Source organism: Ambystoma mexicanum, chromosome 1p (assembly GCF_040938575.1).
Source record: "Ambystoma mexicanum isolate Mex_15411 chromosome 1p, UKY_AmexF1_1, whole genome shotgun sequence".
Classification (NCBI taxonomy): domain Eukaryota; kingdom Metazoa; phylum Chordata; class Amphibia; order Caudata; family Ambystomatidae; genus Ambystoma; species Ambystoma mexicanum.
Genome location: NC_090921.1, coordinates 705149230 through 705167044, shown reverse-complemented (window position 1 = coordinate 705167044; position 17815 = coordinate 705149230). Strand labels below are relative to the sequence as shown.

The 17815-nt window shown below is 47.3% G+C and overlaps 1 protein-coding gene across 2 annotated transcripts in view; it reads left to right on the top strand.

Moving 5' to 3' along the window:
- The window catches only part of RUSC1 (RUN and SH3 domain containing 1), a 382086-nt gene that overhangs the window by 315239 nt on the left and 49032 nt on the right, over window positions 1-17815 (top strand). The gene's annotated exons all lie outside the window — the stretch shown is intronic.

The window sequence follows — 17815 nt, the reverse complement described above, 5'->3', positions numbered from 1 at the left end:
TATGTCCGTGTTTCTTTATCTCTGATGACACTAGAGCCTCTTGTGTTCCAACTAAAGATACTTATATTTTTCCTTCTAAAGTCGCTGTGTGCCCAGCCCCAGCTTCTGTAGTACTTCTGTCAGTTTTTCTGGAAGGAGCGCGAGGGTATTATCTTTTGTCTTGGGATCTCTTTCTGAGTTTCTCTTCCCTGTGAGGATCGCCTCATTTTGAGATGTTCTTCTTTTGTTTGGGCATACAGGGTTATGGTGTTCGCTCATGTTTTTTTCCCTATCATTGCTTGAGACTTCTAATCCATAGGATTCCAATTCAATTGAATTTTGTAGGATAGCATTTTTTGCATTTTCAGACGTCAATATGAGTTATACTAAAAATGGGTCATTTGACATTGGAAATTTCACGTTCTCAATGTTACCGGAATCAAAGGAGTGCAGATTTTTGATTTTATGCATTATGCCTAAAATTACTCCTCGATTCAAAGCTTTATGTTGCCTATAGTTTGAGCGCAATCTCAACCAGACTCTTTGGATGGTATTTTCTATTTGTATGCTTTGGGTTGACTGAACACATACTATAGAAGGGGTTTGAGTGTCTGAAATGTTCTCGTCACGGTTTGAAGGGATGACAAGTCTCGTAAATTTCCCTTCTCCATTTTGAGTTTTGTTATCATTTGTTTTAGATATGTTTTTTCCCACCATGTTTGCTAAGACATTTGGATTAGGGGAGATTAGGCTTGGGTCTTTGGCGGCCGCCTGTTTCTTTAATAGGAAGATAGGGGCGATTTTCTTGTTCTCATGTTGGCATAGAGCAATGGCTTTCCCATTGGATTTATTTGTTTCGAGCTGGGGGCTTTTTTTTTTTTACAACCCTTATATAACACCCCTCTCTTAGAATCCCCCTGACCCCACTAAGCCAAGAAGTAGGTCGGTTTTGCAAATTTAAAAGGTCTATTTGAGAAATATAACAATATTTCTGAGGCTTGTGGAATCTGCTTAGATCACATGCTGTGCATAGGCCGACATCTAGTGGAAGCTGCGGAGTATTACAGTTTGTTTTTCGAAACTCGAAAATGGGCGTCGACACAGGCGTGCCAGTAATACTATCCCTAGTGTGACGTCCACTGTACCCAAGATCCCTCACGCGTCTTTGATCCTTAGATTGTTTTTTTCCGCCATACTGGTCGGAAGCATCTTGCGGAGTCCCCTGGCCTTAGCCATACTTTTGCTATTATTGCAATTTAAAATTATTTATTGACATCCTTCCCCACCCCAACGTCGACCATCGATCTCGACGACGGCTGGAGAAGACATCGACCGTCGGCTGCTGCACGACGGATCTGGGCCTCGGAAGGCCGCTGGCCTCGGCCCGGGCCTAGTAGGCCGCTGGCCTCGGCCCTGCAAGTAGGGAGAGTGGGGCGTGGTACATACTCTTCACTCTTGGTATATAGGTACACCTTATATATTTCCTACACTTATCAGCCCGCTGCCTCAAGGTGCGTATGGAGGGTACCCCTTTCCAATTCTGCCCCAAGTGCAATCGCAAATACCCTTGGGTCGACAGGCACGCCACGTGCAATCTCTGCTTGCCGAGGGACCACCCCGAAGCGAACTGCAGAGCGTGTAGTAGGTTTAAACCTAAAACACTTAAGGACCGTTCGACAAAGCGTTGGGCCCACCACTCCAGGCAGGCAGCCATGGCAGCGGAGGGTGCCTTCAGCGATGGCAGCGACGCCGTACTTTCGGACGGCGAGGGCATTACGGCGTCGAAAGACTGCCGAGCGCAGGTCCCCGACCTCGGAAGGTTGTCCGGCAGGGCGGCTATGGGGAAGACCCCCGGCGACGCAAGCGCTACACCTACACACACTAAGTCCAACCGAACCTCGACGACGTCGACTTCTCAGAAAGAGGCACGGATAGAACGGTCCGACTCGGTGTCCTCTGGGCGCTCTCGATCGAGATCGCCTCATGACGCAAGGCAATCATCCACTCTTGCCAAGAGTGCCTCGCTCCCTAGATTAACGGAAGTTCGATCGTCGGAAGACGAAGACGACTTCCACCCCCAGGCCGCGCTCCAAGAGACCGAGAGCGCAGTTAACACCAGCGAGGCCCCACGCTCGAAACAAAATACCTCTCCCGACCCTCGGCGCCAGGCGTCGAAAGTCTCTGGGGCCTCTAAGGGGCAGGGAAAACATTTTTCCACGCACGGGGAGGGAGGGAAACAGCGGAAAGCTCAGCCTTCCACTCCTGTAAGACCATCCTTCCACCCCAAGCAGACAGATAAACATAAATCTACTGGGACAGCAACATCCAGCAAGGGTACCCTTGATAAGTCCTCTAAGTTGCCTACTAAAGTCATACCCTGTTCCAAAGAATGGTCCAGTGAAGACATAGACAGGGTCATGTCAAGGATGTCTTCCTTAGCTGATTTTTATGACAAAAACCCAGAACATTTCCTTTCGTATGACCCTCAAGGGGCCACACCCTCAGGCTCCTCTGACCCTATCCCCCTAAGTAAAAAGGCCCGGGTCGAAAGACCTGACCCCTTCGAGGTGCAGCCTTACTCTACTCCATACTCTACTCCACACCCCAGATACCAAGGACAACCTTTCCCTGAAGGGGACCAGGAGTTTTCAATTATGGAGGAACGAACCGGGTCTGAATACTATGCGGAGGATGAGGACCTGGAGGAGGTAGAAGATGAGGAAATTTACAGAGTAGATTCCCCGGTAGAGAGCGAAGCCCCAGTTACCGACTCGCCAGTTGATAACCAACCCCTCCTTAATGAAGTTCTTGCTCGCGCAGCAGAACATTTTCACATCGACACCCACGGTGTACAGGAGGAAAGGGACTTCGCAGAAGAGTTGGTGGGAGAGAGGAGGCCGGTCGCTCAGACCATCCCTATCCTTAAATCCATCCAACGTAGAATAGATCCATCCCTGGTGAATCCTAACCTCACCAGAGCCGTCAACCCCAGAGTCGAAAAACTTTTTCGGGCAGCCCAGTCTGACCCTCTTTATATAAGAGGTCATCTTAAACCAGACTCCCTAGTGGTTACCAACACTCGGAAGAGGGCTGGGACACCCTTATCGTCGTCTGAAGCTCCTCCCGACAAGGAGAGCAAAAGACTGTACGGGTTTGGCAGGAAGGTAGCCTCAACGTCCGCCTACCAAGCAAGGATTACAAACTCCACCACCCTGTTGGCAAGTTACAACTGCCATCAATGGGAAGAGGTCGCGGCGCTCATAGCCTCTGCTCCTGAACCGTTAAAGGGCCAGTTGGCTCGGATCTCGGCAGAAGGGAGAGCCGTGTCTGGTTGCATTTTGAAAGCAACTTTCGACGCTGCAGACAACGCAGGAAGATTGATAGCAGAAGGTACTGTTATCAAGAGACATGCGTGGTTACGGCAGTCGGGGTTCAAAACAGAAACACAGGCGTCATTAATAGACAAGCCGGTGGAACCAGATCTATTGTTTGGGAAAGCGGTCGAAGACGCACTTAAAAATGCCAAGGACGAGTACGAGACTCTCAAATCCCTTGGCCAGCTTACCAACAAACCCCCGAACCAGAGGGGGAACAGTAATTTTCGTCGCCCACGCGGCCAAAATTCACAAAGAGGCAACTATGCCCAAGGACAGGGTACACAATGGAACAACAACCAGCAGTCTACCCAAAGTTACAGTAAAGGTAACAAGAGAGGTCGTGGAAGAGGCAGAGGCAGCCCCAACAAGGGAGGTGGCACGCCTCAGCCAAAGCAGTGACGCTCAGTTCAGGGTCCCTTCTCACGCAACCCCAGTAGGGGGACGCATTTCCAACTTCACCCAGGCTTGGGAAGGGATCACCTCAGACAGATGGGTGCTGTCAACAGTGTCCACAGGATATTGTATAGAATTACTGCAGCGTCCCCGGAACCACCCTCCACGACAAAGAATACACTCCTTAGAACATCAGAAGATCCTTCTCGAGGAGATCGCCATTCTGCTAGAAAAGGACGCGATAGAACTCGTCCCAGGACACCAGGTAAACAAGGGTATCTATTCAACTTACTTCCTTGTGCCAAAGAAAGATTTGACAATGCGCCCAGTATTGGACTTACGGCCTGCCAACAAGTATGTCAAGCCCCAAAAATTCCGTATGACCACGCTACAAGAGGTAATCCCCCTCCTAAAAAAGGGGGACTACATGGCAACCTTGGATATGAAAGATGCTTATTTTCATATTTCCATGCTCCCGGCGCACAAAAAATACTTGCGCTTCAAAGTGGACAGTCGCCACTACCAATTCAAGGTGCTGCCCTTCGGGATAGCTTCAGCACCAAGGGTATTCACCAAGGTACTGGCGGTGGCAGCTGCACACCTACGCAGGGAGGCAATCCCAGTGTACCCTTATCTGGACGACTGGCTCATAACGGGGGAAACCCCAAGAATTTGCAGGTCAAACATTCAGAGGACTATCGACCTCCTCCACGAATTAGGCTTCTCTATCAACGAGAAGAAGTCAAGTCTGGTGCCAAGCACCTCAAAACAGTTCCTAGGAGCAATCCTAGATACTCAGAAAGGGTTGACCTTCCCCTCGGAAGAAAGAATTCGGAATATACTACTGCAAATTCCACATTATCAGTCAGGTCAACAAATAACGGTACGCAAAGCAATGCGGTTACTGGGCATGATGGCGTCATGCATTTACCTGGTCCCCCACGCGCGTCTGCGCATGCGTCCCATGCAGGAATGGTTGGCGAAACAGTGGTCTCAGGCAAGTGGTCAGTGGGACGATCTAGTGGTCGTTTCGCCAACACTCGTACAGAGCTTACACTGGTGGACAGAAGAGAATCTCGCAAGGGGAAAACCCTTTTACGATCCCGAAGTACAAGCAGTGGTAACTACAGATGCTTGCCTGACTGGGTGGGGAGCTCACCATCTCCACCACACAGCTCAGGGTCTCTGGTCTCACTCAGTAGCCAAGAACCACATCAACCTGCTAGAGCTTCTGGCAGTATTCCGAGCGCTTCGGGCGTTCGAGCCCCATCTACTAAACTTGTCGGTGCAGATCCGGACGGACAGCACGACAGCCATGTTCTATCTGAACAAACAAGGAGGGACTCGTTCGCCAAATCTGTCCAAGCTTGCCCAGAAAATCTGGATATGGGCACTCAGACGGAACATCTTCCTATCAGCACAACATGTTCCAGGGGAGCTCAATTCCCTAGCGGATGCCCTAAGCAGAGACTCCCTTCAAGAAGAAAACGAATGGGTCCTTCACAGAGAGATCGTAGAAGATCTCTTCTCTCAGTGGGGTTTCCCCACTATAGACCTATTCGCCACAAGCGAAAACAAACAATGCCCAGGATTTGCATCCAGGTTCCCCCAGCCAGACTCCCAAGGGAACGCCCTGTGGATGAACTGGTCAGGGATGTTTGCGTACGCTTTTCCACCAACCCCTCTCATCAGAAAGGTGGTGTACAAGATGAACAAGGAATCAATGACGCTCATCCTAGTTGCTCCCATGTGGGCGAGACAACCATGGTTTCCACACCTACGCAGGATGGCGCTGTGCGAGCCCATCAAACTCCCAGCCTGGTACAACCTACTGTCCCAGCAACAAGGTCTAACAGTGCACCAGGAACCCAACTCAATGAACCTAGCAGCATGGCTCCTGAGGTCATAGAGTTTGGGCATCTCAATTTACCACAGAGGTGTATGGACATCCTAAAAGAATCCAGGAAACCAAACACAAGGCACTGTTACTTTGACAAGTGGAAGAGATTCGTTATTTGGTGCCAGAATAAACAAATCAACCCAGTTGATTGCACTCCTTCCAACGTGGTAACATACATGCTCCACCTGCTGGATGCAGGGTTGGTTTTTAACTCTCTGAAAGTACACCTGGCAGCCCTCTCGGCTTACACCACATCCCATAACAAAGTATCGTGGTGGAAAGTACCAGTAGTTAAAGCCTTCATGGAAGGAGTAAAGAGACTTCACCCTCCTATTTCGAACCCACCGCCAGGATGGGACCTCAATGTGGTGCTAGCTAAGCTCATGGGCCCCCCTTTCGAACCCATGCATAAAAGTAGTCTCAAACACCTGACTTATAAAACGGCCTTCTTAGTAGCCATTACCTCCATAAGAAGGGTCAGTGAAATTCAGGCTCTGTCAGTGCAAGATCCTTTCTTTATTATCCACAAAGACAAAATGGTTTTACGCACACACCCTAGGTTCTCACCTAAAGTCATATCTAAATTCCATGTAAACCAGTCCATCGAGCTTCCGGCTTTCTTCCAGAACCCGCAAAGCTCGGCTGAGGTGAAACTACACACCCTTGATGTGCGTAGGGCGGTCCTCTACTATGTAAATAAGACCAGACCGCTAAGAAAAACAGATCAACTGTTTGTCTCCGTAGCTACAGGCAGAGAGGGGGATCGCGTCTCTAAAGGCGCGATCTCGAAGTGGATTATCAACTGTATACAGCTGTGTTACTCTCTTTCTGAAAAAACTCTGCCTTTTACGCCAAGGGCCCATTCTACTAGAGGCATTGGTGCCACTCTGGCTTTCATTGCAAATGTTCCCCTCGACACCATTTGCAAAGCAGCTACTTGGAGCTCTATTCACACTTTTACTCAGCATTACTGCATCGACACTCATTCCAAGACAGATACACAAGTGGGACAAGCGGTTCTAAGACACCTGTTTGCTCATGACCCTTCTCACATCCCACCACCTTCTTCGGGTACTGCTCGCTAATCTATGCACAGCATGTGATCTAAGCAGATTCCACAAGCCTCAGAAGGGATACATTACTCACCGTAATCGTATTTCTGATGCTTGTATCTGCTTAGATTCACATGCGACCCACCCTTCCTCCCCTCCGAGAGAAGGCGCATGATTGCTTGTAGTCTTACCTTTCTGTCTATCTGCTTGGATTATCTGTACTCACGCTACTCCTCATGCTTCCTCATGTCAGAAAAAATACAATCTAAGGATCCCAGACGCGTGAGGGATCTTGGGTACAGTGGACGTCACACTAGGGATAGTATTACTGGCACGCCTGTGTCGACGCCCATTTTCGAATTTCGAAAAACAAACTAATACTCCGCAGCTTCCACTAGATGTCGGCCTATGCACAGCATGTGAATCTAAGCAGATACAAGCATCAGAAATACGATTACGGTGAGTAATGTATCCCATATCATCACACTTTTATAATAAATTATTATTGGATATTACACTTAAAATATGACAGTGATCAACAATGGATAATGTTCTACTGGTAAACTGATTTGGTTACTTAGAAGTAGTATAGAGGATGAGGAGCTGAAATGCTTTATGGTTTCAAGGAAATGCAAGGTGGAATAAATGCAGTACAGAAAATAAACTGATATGGTTTCACAAGAGATAATATGTTCACTTTTCCCCTGGTGGCAATTCACCCCCCCCCCCTATATGCAATGCAAGGAGATGGAAGTAACACACACAGTCTTCAGGAATACAATCAAATACAATACCGAATTCAGTTCCCCCCCCCAGCAAGCTTAGAGGAAACAGGTAGAAGTTTGAAACACAGGCCCAAAATGCTTTTAAATGTGATGGCAATGGATGGGAAAATGTGCTAACTGATTTTAGTTCCCTCTAGAGATTCAGGGTGAGTGAGAGATGCTTGTTGGTTTTACTTCAGGCTCACTTTAGCAATGCTCTGAGTTATTACCAGGTTGCAAACGGATTTTAACAAAGGAAAGAATGTAGCTGCTATTTTGACAAGTGGAGAAATTGAGCCAAATCGCAAATCGCGGTAAATCGCGATTGCGGTAAAAGTATAAGGAGTAGGAAGCTTTCAGGGGAAAGTTAAATTTCGTTCCTAGCCCAAACGGTTCAAGAGATACGGACAATTTAATAAAGGTAGATTTTCAGATTTAAAGTAAAACTCAAAATGACAGGTGACAGCTTGCAGCTCCAGAATCGACAGGTGACAGTTGTGCAGCTTTAAAAATGACAGATGACACGATTTCTAGGAGGCTGTTCTAATTAGGTTAAAATAGTTTGGATTAGATTATTTTAACTAAGAGATTGGGTTCTGCACAGTTCTGGCGGATACTCTCTCCTAATTTTGAAATGAATGGGCCTCGTCACGGATCTGGTCAACACGTCCAGCGGCGGTTCTCTCTGCTCGGCGGGTCAATCAGGCACCGGTTCTGCTCACAGCGATCCGGATCTCCGGTTCTGCTCACAGCGGTCTGGGTCTGGTCTGCGGTTCCGGCACAAGGTCTTGGCAAAGAATTCAAACAGCTCGCCCGGCTGTTGAATAGTTTGGTTAGGTTTGCTGGATTCTGAAGGCCTGCTGAGAATACTTTTGCTTGCAGTGGGCCTTCTTGGTTCAAAGTTCTGTAGTCTCTGTTAGCTTGGAAGTCTAAGTGTTGGATCTCTGGATGTGAAATCGTCGGTCAGCACGCTCCGCAGCAAATGGAATTGAATGTCTCTACCTGTCCCAGCAGTCTCTTTTTATGTGTTTTTAAAAAGTGGGTGGAGAGGCTAGCATCACTAAGCCTGCCCCTCTCTTGATTTGATAGGTCAATAGATTCTTTGGTCCCTGATTTGGGAAGGGATAGTGTGTCAGAGTGATGTCATTTTTATGACCTGCAGAAATGACACTCCCCTGGTCAATGTGCACACAAATCTATTCCTGATCAAATACATATTTCCCAGGTACACAGTTGTTTGACATCACGTACACACATATATTACTAAAGATAGTCCCTGTCCCGACTCTGGCGTTTCTAGGAGCCTGCATTCAAAAATGGCAACTTATTTTCGATTTTAGTGGGTTTTGCAACATTGGTTTTTCATCAGAAATTATACAAAGGTACATTTCCCTTTGACATATATCCCAGTAACTTTCCATGTCTCTAGCTTAAACACAGTGTCTACAATATTCATAATTAGCGGGGTTTTGCCCCAGAACATGGTACTAATCAGAGTTTTGACTCAAATCGTGAGGGCATTTTCCATACTAAGACTCTCAAAGTTGTACATTCCTGTCATTTGGTTACAATAAGTTATGCCTGTTTCTATAAAATATATATTTGTTGCAATTCAACTCCCCAAAGTGTTTGGGTCCGCCTCCAGAAGTCTGGGTGGGTCAGTGACCACATGTCTCTCCTTGCTGGCAGAGGGCTGTTGACAGGAAACACTCAAAATGAACATACCCCATTCAACTGAAAGGGGCTATTGTCTCTCCTCCAGGCTGAAGGGGAAACCCCCTCCCTCTCACTCAGAAGGGCCATGTGATATCCTGCCTCCTGTGTTGAGTCTCTGGGGTGTTAAGAGTTCTCAGCCTCTTGGCCTCTGGGAACAGCAGGTGGCTAAGATTTTCAATTAACCAACAAGCTTTGAAGTCCCTGCCCCTCTTGCAACTCCTAAATACAGTTTCCCTGTCAGAGTTTAGACCGCCAGCGCCGCCGGCCTTGGGGAATTTGTCGGTACTGCATCCATTTTTGAGTTGTCTTGAATTACTGCATTTCAATAGAGTGGTCTTTTGCTTGATAGTATAGGACCCTTGCTTAACATTGTTTTGATGGCATCCTTACAGTAGAGTGGTGATCTGGAACCCCCCACAAGAAGGTTGTATCTTTGGAGTGGTCTCGTGCCAACTGCGCAGTTCTCCTGGATTCTGGCGTGAATGTGGGCGGCGACAGCTCATCCCCACATCCACCCAGTCTATTGATTTAGTTTGTTCTGGGCTAGAATAATGGGCGGCGACAGCTCATCCCCACATCTACCGAGTCTAAGGATTCACCATGGGTCAAAACCCTTGACAGCAGTATATACAATATACAAAGGTATAGGTGATAGTGAGGTGAGTGTGTGCAGGTATAATCCTGGCTACTTGCTGCATTTAATGATCATTCGTTTTCAGCCACAGGATAGTGTTGGTCCTAACATTTTGGTAGGGAAGTTCAGTTCTCAATGTAGGAGGTAGGGAGTTCCACAGTTTAGCTGCTTTCACCAGAGGCTGTTGCCACCAATAGTGGAGCGTTTGAAATTGGGTATTGAGAGGCAATCTTTATAAGCTGTTCTAGAGGGTATCAGGGAGATCTGTCTATGGAATCTGTTGACTAGGTAAGTGGGCGCAGCGTTATTAAGAGATTTATGGGTGAGTGACAAAGCTTTTAGGAGGATTTTGTCATTGGTTGGGAGCCAATTATCCTGTCGGCTACTCTGAGATGTGGTCTCTTCTAGAGATGCCTAGTGCCGCTCTAAGGGCATTATTTTGTAAAGTTTGGATTTTTCTAATGGTGGCTTTGGTTGACCCAAGATAAAGGGCGTTGCAATAGTCCAGGCGAGACAGGATGAGGGCTCTGGCCAGGGTAGTGCAGCTAGTGTCAGAGAGAAATGGTTTAGCTGTGCGGATGAGTTTGCACGTGTAGGCTGTGGAGGACGCTAGGGAGTTAACCTGTTTGGCAAAAGAGAGGTTTGAGTCAAGGTAAAATCCTAACGTTTTTACCTCATGTTCTACTTTGATACTGTTGCCATCAATTATAAATGAGGAAGAGTCAGGTCCTAGTTTTTTTAGGCTAAAGGTGGTGCCCAGGATGATGAGCTCAGTTTTATCATCATTCAGGCATAGTCCATGTGTGACCATCCATGCCTGGATGATGATGTACACTCTATTCACCAAGGCCAAATCCTTTTCATAATCCCCAGAAAGCGAGAGGAGGATCTGGGTATGATCTGCATAGTTAGTGTAGGTGATACCAAGATGATCCAGATCATCAAAAAGGGGCTTGGTAAAAATGTTGTACAATGTAGGCGAAACACAAGAACCCTGGGGCACGCCACAGGTGATTGGTATGGGGTCGGCAGCTGCAGTAGGCGAAAAGACCCTCATAGTTCTACCATTTAGGAAGGATCTAATCCAAGTAATTGCTTTATCGGAAAAGTGTGCAGCTGTGTTGAGATGGTTGCATAGAATAGTGTGATCAACCAAGTCAAATGCAGGCGAGAGGTCTAGGAGGAGGAGTAGGGCAGCTTTGCCGTTTTCTCTAAACTCGTCGACTTGGGTCTTAAGGTCAATGAGTGCTGTCTCCGTTCCGTGTTGAGGACGGAAGCCTGATTGTCTGGCTCCTAGTAAATGGTGTACTTGCAGGTGTTTTTGGATTTGTACATAGGAAACCTTATCCAGAATTTTTAGGAGGAAAGGTACTGTCGTGATTGGCCTGTAGTTAGTTGGCACGGAAGGGTCGAGACTAGGTTTTTTTAAAAGTGGGAGTACCCAAGATAGTTTAAGATTGGTGGGGATGGTATCAGTGGAGAGGGACTGTTAGGCAGAAACCTGTGCAGTTCCCTTAGGGACCACTGCAAAAAGTTTAAGAGCACAGGAGTAAGTAGTAAACCCAATTGGTAGCAGTCTGCACCACCCAGATTTACCTGGTAGCCGTGGCTGAGCAGTCAGACTTCTCTCAAGAAGAGTTAGGCAGTATATAGAGTATACACAATAGGGCCAAACATAGAGTCGAACAAGCAAACACTGACCAGAGCTTTGGTATTAAAAGTATATAATTATTTATTTAAAACACACTTATGAAAATACACTGGCACTAATATATCAAGCAAGTTCATACACAGTCACTATAAGTATATACACCTCCCTAGTTAATTATTCAACAAATCTAGGTTAACACACCACTTATTAGCAAAACAGAGCTGAGCGGGTAACATTAGATGGCACTCCAATAATTCGTTAAAAAGGGAAAGAAAAGGCAGAGCATGGAAATAACACAGTACCAACACATTTAAGTAACCACAGCAAGTCGAGAAAGGCAGGGTCTACTGTAGAGCCAAAGTTCATAGGCCAGGCCCACTCTTGGAGAGAGCAAGGCTGAATGTGCCCAAGATCACACAGTGGAAATGCACTCAAAGTCTTTGCAGAAAATGTCAAAAGAGGTTGGATCAGTTCAGAAGGATAAAGTTAGAAGGTTTGGAGGCCAACCCAGTTGGAAAGTGAAGGATTTACGGGACACCTTGGACAGTCCGTTGCAAGGGTGGACAGGTGGACACAGTACCTGAAATGGTGAGAAAGCTCCAGCGGTGGCAGTTGTTCCTGACAGCGGGTGCAAGTCGTGGCTTCGACCAGAGGAAGAGATGATCTCGACGTGGAAGAAAGCTGGAGGCCGTTGCACTGCCAGGGATGAAACCAGCCGCGGAGTTCCCGATTAAAAGGTACGACCCTTTTATTCGCGGTCAGTGGTGAATCGTGGCTATCCGGCCGCTGGGGGGCTTGGCACGGGCGATTCGACCATGAGACGTCCTGGAAGGCGAAAAAGGCGAACTGGTTGGTCCCACCAGCTCAAAGGGAAGAAGACTTCTGGTAGAAGATCTCCTCTGTCGTCGGGGAAGTGGTGAGTTCGCACAGCAGGGCTCCACCGGTGGTGCCGTCGTTGTAGATGGCTCAGCTTCTCCCCTCTTTGGATTCTTTAGGTCCTGTGGCGACTTCTGAAGTTCCAGTCCCCAAAGCCCTGCTTTTATGCAGAAAAAACCCCATTCAACAGCCTAGCTGTCACTCAAACATGCTAAGTAGTGAGCCGGGCGGCTCACCACTGGGCCAATCACACAAGAGTGTGACTTGAGTTGCCGAGGCAACTCAGTCCAGGGTGCCTAATCCCCCTCCCACACATCCTGGAGACCCCAGACAGAGTGGCACCATCTGGAGGGCTTCCGTGCAGAAGGCCACCAAAAAGTGGAACAAAGGGCTCGACTTGGGTTAGCGTTTCAGAGGCGAACACAAACGCCATTTTAAAACCGAGTCCTGGCAAAAAGACCCAACCAGGGAATTAATATTAAATAAATAACCCGGCGGTATCTTTAACATTGCACCAAAAAAGTGGTGCGTTTAAAATCAATGGGAAAATCCCATAAGAAATATTCTGGTGGAATATTTCGCGTGGTATCCACTGCCACCAGCCAGAAACTCGACAAGGGGGGACTGGACAGTGCCCCCTTGGAAAACAGACCCAGGGGCAATCAAATTACCCCTACCAGTACTTCCACAATATGATGGTTTGTACTGGTTCTGTTCACAATTTGAGACTAGTAAAGCCAATGGTGACTTTACATGCCCTGGGACACAGTAGTCAGTCCCAGGGTATGGAGTCTGTTTGGGGGTCACTATGACACCCCTGGGTTACTGCACTGAGGGTGCTGTGTAACACACATACCAAAAACACATGAAGCCCTATGGAGTAAAAGACCCCATAGCCCATAAAACACATTCACAGTCAAAGGACATTCTCAAATCATGCGTAAGAGTGGGAGAAAAAGAGTCTCACTCTTAGCAGAAAAAAATAAACCTCAAAAAAAATAAACCTCAAAAATCCAGCAAAGCTGCTGGGGGACTCACTAGGTTTGGGAAACTAGCCTTAACAGAGAATTCTCCCTAACAAGGACGCGTTGGTAAGCTTCGTGATGAAAGGGGAGAGGTCTCGAGCTGCATCCTTGATAAGCTGAGCGAGGCAGAGGTCACCCTGACAATTGGACGGTTTCAAGGACAGGATGATTCTTTCCACTTCAAGAATAGAAACTTTGGTAAAGTTGAATCTGGTGGATTCATTAACAGTAATACTGTCCGTTATTTTGGATGGGGGAGAGTCGTTTAAGGAAGCTCTTTTACTGGAAATTTTATTTTGTAGGGTGGATATTTTATTGGCTAGTGCGTTTTGGATCTCTGAGCAACATTTTTTATCTTTAATGCATGTGCCGGGTGGAGCTATGGGAGTCTCTATTTCTTTTAGGATGGAGAATAGTTCCTTCATATTGGATTTGGCTTGGAGATTTATTTTGCTAGGCAGATTTCTTTTTTATAGAGAGATGAGAGTTTGAGTTGATTGGCTGCTGAGGGTAGTTTTTTTCCAGGCGGCCTCACAGTTTCTTTTTTGTTGCCTTAGGTTTTTTAGGAAAGGCGTAAACCGTTTATTCAGATGAGTTTTAGGCTTACTTGGCCTAAGTTTGAGGGGGTCAATCATGTCCAAGGAGGTGGTCATAATTTTATTATATTCTTCAGCCAAGATCTCTGGATCCGTGTTGTCTGGGAGCGTGTTGAGGGTAGGAAGTAAGGCCGGGATAAGTCTGCCCACAGTAATACTCTTTTTATTTCTGGTTAACGTGGGCGGAGCCCTGATAGCTGGTGAGGGTGGGAGTCTATTGGTGGAAAGCATGAATGACACAAGGTGGTGGTCAGTCCAAACTAGTGAGGATGTTGGCTTGACAGTTCTAGTCTGCCACCCAGTCAAGTATGCTACCTTTATTGTGGGTAGGTGCGTTACTTCTTTGGGTGAAGCCTAATTCTGAAAGGGTGTTGAGTGTGGTATGGGCGAGCTGGTCTAAGGGGTCATTGAAACCCATATTGAGGTCCCCAAGTACAAGTGCTTGTGTGGAACCTTTGAGGTTACTGGACAAAATGGTGTTAATGTCATCCTCGAATGTTCCGAGAGGGCCTGGGGGGGCGGTAGATCAGGTGAATATTAAGGGTTTGGGCGTTGGTGATTGGGACTTTAACAGATAGCAGTTCACATGAGAGGACATCAATAGGAGTGGCTAGTCTCATGGAGAGGCTACATTTGTAGATGATAGCGATACCACCTCCTCTAGATTTTGATCTGTCTTGTCTCAATATGGAGTAGCCGTCCGGGACTGCTAGCATAAGCATGGGGCCTGCTGCAGGGTGTAGCCATGTCTCGGTGATGGCGAGGAAATCTAAGTCCTCGTTTAGGATCAGGTCAGCAATCTCTGTAGCATGTGCTACCATGGATCTGGAGTTGATTAGAGCTCCCGTTATCTGAGGGTTCAAGGTAGTTGTGGTTTTACACTAGTGGAGTTGTGATGTTTTAAGTTTGCTATGCTTGGCTAGACTATTTATAGGCACAGGGTCAGAATTGGGGGCTGTGTTCACATTTAAGTTTTTCTGGCAAGGCCGAGTTGACAGACCTTAGTCCTGTTGTGGAAGGAATAGATCTGATGAGAGGCTCTTAAATTTTGGCTAATCTAGCTCTAAGACGTAGGTTGGGCAGGGATTACTTGGTAGTGGGGATTTAGTATCATACATGTCTAAGAGTGTTCTAGTAGTTGTAATATTCTGTAGGTTAGAAGTATGTAAATTAACAAGGGGGGTCCTGGGAGTCCCTCTGCCAGACATTAGTCCTGGTTACGAGAGACTTACCCAGAGTCTTTAGCTCACTATCTTTCACAGAGAAGAAATATCCCAAACATATCAGTCTTTGTCCTGCCCTGGGGCAGTCCAGCACCGAAATGCTAGGCAATTCTTCTCTGGACAAGAGTACCAACAGAAACCCCAGACACGTGTTTCGGTCTGGTTGGACCTCATCAGTAGGGTGGATTTGTGCCTCTCTAAGAATAGTGAGCAAGGGGTCCACGTCTGGATTCCCCATGTAACTTAGGGTGAGACCCAAAGTTACTTAAATATGCAAATTAACAAGGGGGGTCCTGGGAGTCCCTCTGCCAGACATTAGTCCTGGTTACGAGAGACTTACCCAGAGTCTTTAGCTCACTATCTTTCACAGAGAAGAAATATCCCAAACATATCAGTCTTTGTCCTGCCCTGGGGCAGTCCAGCACCGAAATGCTAGGCAATTCTCCTCTGGACAAGAGTACCAACAGAAACCCCAGACACGTGTTTCGGTCTGGTTGGACCTCATCAGTAGGGTGGATCTGTGCCTCTCTAAGAATAGTGAGCAAGGGGTCCACGTCTGGATTCCTCCCTACTGATGAGGTCCAACCAGACCGAAACACGTGTCTGGGGATGCTGTTCGTACTCTTGTTCAGAGGAGAATAGCCTAGCATTTTGGTGCTGGACTGCCCCAGGGCAGGACAAAGACTGATATGTTTGGGATATTTCTTCTCTGTGAAAGATAGTGAGCTAAAGACTCTGGGTAAGTCTCTCGTAACCAGGACTAATGTCTGGCAGAGGGACTCCCAGGACCTACCTTGTTAATTTTGTTAGAAGTATGTGTCAGGGTGGGTAAGTGTAGTAGCATAGTCAAGAGCGTAATGCTTTGTATGATGACTATGATGTAGGCAGTCTGGCTAGAGGCTGGAGGGAGCATGTTAGAATAAGGTGACGGAAAACTTTAGATGGTTAGGTCACTTTAGTCATATTACCATATGAGGGCTTAGGCTGGCAATCAGTCATAGGCTTAGAGAGGCAGATAATGGCAGTGGTAGGCAATAATCAGTAGGAAGGTGTTTGCCACACTTCTTCTGAGCAGACTTGGCAATGTAAGCAGACAATCAGTACGGGCAAGAGGTAGGCAGTCAATCAATGCATAGGTAAGAAATCGGTATAAGCCACCACAAGTCAATACGAGCAAAGTCCAACACAGATCAGGTTAGGGCAGGCAAACATTGAAAGCGCTGACCTTGTTTTAAAGCAAGTTTCCCAGGGGAGGTAGCCAATCAATCGATAGGGGAGAGATCAGATTAGGCAGGCAAGCAATGAGAGGCGCTAGCCTCATTCTAACACAGGATTCGCAAACAGTCTGTCAGGCAGAACAGTACAGGCCACAGGCAATTGCAGCGCCAGTTAGGGCAGGCAGGCATAGATAGGCGAGCATAGATGGGCGCTAGCCAAATTCAAATCAAGTTTCCCAGAAAGGTAGGCAGGCAATCAATACAGAGCGCAGGCAATTGCAAAGGTAGTTGGGGCAGGTAGACATAGAGAGGCACTAGCCTTGTTCAAACAGATTTCCCAAAAGAAGTAGGGCAGACTGTGATAGCGCAGTGGTAGCAGCTAGTGATGGCACAACTTAGATGGCAACAAAGTGATATCTAGTACAATAAAAAAAATGACTGATATTGCCACCTTCAACCGCCTCGTAGCACAGACCAACTGGCCGGAGGAGAAAAGGACCACACTGTTTTACCGGGGGCTTCGTGGTGAGTTGAAGGACGTACTACCTCAAGTTGTTAACCCACCCGAATGCTGTGCAGACTATATCAACCTAACTGTGCAATTAGATCACTGGTTACAAGACCGAAAGATGGACTGCACAAGAGCTGAAGGGCGATCAGTCTACATAAGGCCTCTGGACACCCAAGGGTCATGAAACCCCTGAACCTATGCAACTAGGGGGATTACGGGCTCCCATTTCTAAGGCTGAAATAGAAAAATGAAGAGACCAGCGGCTTTGTTTATATTGCGGAAAAGCTGGAAATTTCTTACGGGAGTGCCCTACAAAACCACCCAAGAAGGTGGTAGGTGCCACGGACAATGACAACAAAGACGAGGAACAGGAGCCGGAAAACTCGGACACCCGGCAAGTGTAGAGGTCCATTTGTCGAGCGGAATCAAGAAAGTTGTAACAACCTCACACCTGGTCATTCCAGTATTAATAGCCCACCCCCAACAACCATTGAGAGTACATGCTCTAGAAGCCTACATCAATAGTGGTGCGGTGGGAAATTACATCGATCGGGTTGGCTGCACCGATAGGCCTTCCGCTTCAGCAAAAACCGCACTAGGAAAATGTCACTGCCGTGGATGGCTCACAGCTGTCTTCGGGGCCAGTAACTCAACACACCGACGAGGTAATGTTGACATGTCAGGATGGTCACCGGGAAAGCATTTCGTTTGATCTCACAGAGGCCCCCCAGTTCCAAATGATTCCAGGAATGCTGTGGCTGGAAACCCATAATCCAAGGATTGACTGGCGCACCAGAAAGCTGACCTTTCCTCGAGAATGCACCAAGAGCTGCTACCTTAAGGATTTGAGGAGATTACAACATAAGGAGAAACCCATCCTGGGAAAGTCCGGCATATTGCC